Source organism: Triticum urartu, chromosome 1, assembly GCF_003073215.2.
Source record: "Triticum urartu cultivar G1812 chromosome 1, Tu2.1, whole genome shotgun sequence".
In the NCBI taxonomy this organism is placed as follows: Eukaryota; Viridiplantae; Streptophyta; class Magnoliopsida; order Poales; family Poaceae; genus Triticum; species Triticum urartu.
Window position 1 is genome coordinate 514,369,877 of NC_053022.1, and position 4,002 is coordinate 514,373,878.

Below are 4,002 nucleotides of genomic sequence, written 5' to 3' on the forward strand. Positions count from 1 at the left end.
GATCTTATCCTTTGTGTTGTTTCGTTCTAGTTGATCAGTAGTGGAGCCCAGTTGGGGTCGATCGGGGACCTTTGTCGCATTTGGGGTTCTTCTTTTATTTTGGTTCCGTAGTCGGACCATGAGTGTATTTGATTGATGTAATGTTTATTCATGTAATTGTGTGAAGTGGCGATTGTAAGCCAACTATGTACCTCTTTTTCCCTTATGTATTACATGGGTTGTGTGAAGATTACCTCACTTGCGACATATGCCTTCAATGCGATTATGTCTCTAAGTCGTGCCTCGACACGTGGGAGCTATAGTCGCATCGAGGGTGTTACATACTGACACTCCGTCATCACCCGCAAAAACCACTTAAGGCCAAGGAGATGATGTTATCATTACTGGCATGGGCCACAGCTCTCCTGGCCATCCCGTAATCTTGGCCCAACATAGTGCCAAAGAAGAGCATGCTGCTAGGGAAAAGGGTAAATGGAGTACTGACTTATCAAGCCATGCCCATCTCAGTGCTGAAGAACTTCACTCCGGTTTCTTAAACCGTCTGCACTCAAACCGTGACTATGAAGCCGGTTTGGTGAACTTGATGAAGGGACGCTATGAGGTATATTCATTTCCCTTTACTTCTTGATTCCAAAGTTGAAATGCTAGTCCAAGTAGCCCCCAAGGGCCGTTTTATGATGTTAATCTTAAACCGGGTCTTTATAACACTTTAATCCTCTCCTACTGACCCCCAAAATGTCAGGTCCTTAGTGAAAACCCAAACCAATACTTTACCAATGTAATTATATAGCCTTCCTCAGTGTAGCCCCCAAAGGACGGTTTAGCTTTGTGAGGTAATCCGGGTCTTTAATCCATGCGTCCGTTTTGAACAGGTGTACATTAGCCCCCAAGTGTCAAGGATAATGCTTGCATTGTCCTGGAGACTTATAAAAGATGTAATGAATCAGAGCAAATAGGCATTAGCCCCCAAGTACCAAGTGCATAACTTGTTATACACTTTGTACTTAGAAAATATATATCCTGTTGTTGACATATCTTCACTGTTACAGGCCGAGCTAAGCAACAGAGATGCTCAAACCGCTGATTTGCAAGAGAACGTGAAGTCCCAACAAGCAGAAGCTGTGAAAGCCAAAGAGGAGCTGACCAAAGCCCAGGCAGCGATGGAAAAGCTGAAGGAGTCTTTTAACAAGGAACGTGCTGACTGGGAAACCGAGAAGGCCGGTTTAACCAAAAAGCTGAGGATGCCGAAGCAGCCTTGAAGCCAGTTGTAGATGAATTAACTGGTTTGAAGCGGCAAATCAACGCTATGACATCCGCTGTATTTGGTAAGTATCTCCTTATGTTGTTTGTCCAATTCATGAGACTTTGCTGTTTACCAGTTTGGCTGATATTAAACCATGACAGGCACTCGCATTGCTCATCTGGGTGCTGATATGCGGATGAAGCTTAAAGCGGCTTATACCTTGATTGAACAGCTGTACTCTGGATCCTAGCGTGCTATTTGCACTGCGGCTTACAATAAACCGGCGCCGTCACTGATAAAAGAAACTCTTGAGAAGCTAGCCATGCTACCAGCCCGGATTACCGAACTGAAGAAAGCAGCTGCAAGAGCAGGAGCATTAACCGCACTAATCCGGGCCAAGGCATGGATTCCAGACCTTGAAGTGGATGACATTATAAAAGGATATCCAGGTGTGAAGGAGGACGGCAAACTTCGACAATGATGATCTCTGGAGGCTGACAAAGGAAATGCGGCCAATAGCCAGCAAACTGGCAGAAGACACAGATTTATCTCATTTCTAGCCGGCTTATGGCATTGAAGGGAAGAGACAGCCTGCGGAAATCCATGAAGTCGAAGAACTTGTGCCTCCAATCCGTAAGCATACTTATGCTCCTGACATTAACCCTTCCAGCCTTATCCTTGAAGAAGCCGTGTTTCAAGTTTTAACCGGAATCGATTGGTCAACGGTTGATTTCCAGCGTCTGGGAAGGGATGAAGAAGAAGTGATTGCACCAAATGACCCTCAACCGTCAAACCGTCCGGACGAAGCATCTTAAACCGGCAGCCGGTTTACCAGCTATTATGTGCCAATGCTTAAAAACAATTATTCAATTGAAGCCACTTTAAAGCTTCTTGTAATAGGATAGCAAAAACTCCTTTATCTGTCATGCCATTGAGCATGTTTTGTGACGCTTTGTGAAAACTTGCTCCACTTTTTGGGATCTATTTATGCATAGCCCATGATGAGTTGTGTTCCTGGATACAAGAACTTGAAAGTATCCTCGTTGGCTGACCAACTGCTTATATGGTAAAGGTGTAAACACCAATCCGGAGTATTGATAACTCCATCCTTATTTTGCCGGATTATGATAATAAACTGTACTGGAATATAATGACCACCGGGTTTCTTTATAACACTGGCGACTTGTTAGTCAAAACCAGACCGGGTTAATGAACTCCGAATTAAAACTGATCATGAACTGACAACTTGTAGTTGAAAGCCAAGCCGGGTCAAGGACACCAGTTTATCAGAAGATATTAGGAACCTCAATAAAGGCGAAAAACTTAGCAAATAGAACTCAAAAAAATGCGAGGCTTTTATGAGCTGCCAGGCTCCAAATCGAGGCTTTTCATGGGCTGCCAGGCCGCTGAGTTAAACCATTTAACAAAGCCTTTTAAGATGGTCCTCCAATTAACCAATTGTCGTTTTAACTTTGACAAGTTCAGGGTCTGTATAAGATTGACTTGTCAAACGTTCGGCAGGTCATACCAGGATTACCTGGATAGGAGTGGCTTACTTGATGAAGGCAGGTTAACCTGGGGTTTTAGGTGAATACACCAGGCTTCCAAGCCATGGCTTGATAGCCAATTACAAGGGTCCTTTCAAACTCTTTATTGCTTTGCAAAAAAGCCCCCAAGTAACTTTTTGAGCTGTGCTCAGTGGATGCCCATGTTTGAGCTTATGCTTTGTGCAATCTCTTTGGCCCTGAAGTAAATTCATGTTGGTCTTACGCCAATCAAGAGGTGTAGCCATGGTTCAGATATGACCAAGCCCCCTAGTGATATCCCTTTGTGGTTTCAAACCGGCTATGGTTCAGATATAACCAAGCCCCCTAGTGATTTTCTTTTGTATCCGTTCGGCTGAAGAGACCGGTTTAACAAAACCCCGCTTTGTCAGTAGAAACTTTTGGAAGCACACACATGATGTAAAAAGAACAGAGACCCCGCTTTATTTGAGGCTCTGGTTTATTATATAATATATACATTATCATAAATATGTACATATGAAGAGCCTATGGCTCAAGTATAGTAAGGCCGAAGAAGAGCTATGTTCCACGGCCGCTTGGTCTCCTCCTCCGATTTACGTGAGTCTTTGTGCTCTCAAACATCAATGAGGTAGTATGACCCATTGTGCAGATTCTTGCTGACCACAAAAGGTCCTTCCCAAGGTGGGGATAGCTTGTGCATGTCAGTCTGATCCTGGATGAGCCGGAGCACCAGATCGCCCTCTTGAAAAGTTTTGGTCTTAACCCGCCGGCTGTGATAACGTCGGAGATCTTGTTGATAAATCATTGAACGTGCTGCTGCAAGATCACGCTCTTCATCTAACAGGTCCAAGGAGTCCTGACGTGCCTTCTCATTATCAGCTTCAACATAAGCTGCCACATGGGGCGAGTCGTGACGGATGTCACTAGGAAGAACTGCCTCCACTCCGTAAACCATGAAGAAAGGTGTGTAACCCGTAGATCTGTTAGGTGTGGTGTTGATGATCCATAACACAGAAGGTAATTCCTCCACCCAGCAACCCGGTGTCCGCTTCAAAGGAACCATAAGTCGGGGTTTAATACCTCTCAAAATTTCTTGATTTGCCCTCTCTGCTTGACCATTAGATTGGGGGTGAGCCACCGATGCTATATCAAGCCGCATGTGCTCATGTTGGCAAAATTCTTCCATCTCTCCCTTTGACATATTAGTGCCATTATCAGTTATAATACTGTGTG

At 44.4% G+C, this 4,002-nt stretch overlaps 1 long non-coding RNA gene across 1 annotated transcript; it reads left to right on the forward strand.

The window, feature by feature from the left end:
- The first annotated feature begins 200 nt into the window (after positions 1 to 200).
- On the forward strand, positions 201 to 2,640 carry LOC125537146. The gene is made up of 3 exons (XR_007295628.1): positions 201 to 601; positions 1,050 to 1,325; positions 1,405 to 2,640. It is a non-coding gene; the product is annotated as an uncharacterized LOC125537146 (long non-coding RNA).
- Positions 2,641 to 4,002: the final 1,362 nt, after the last annotated feature.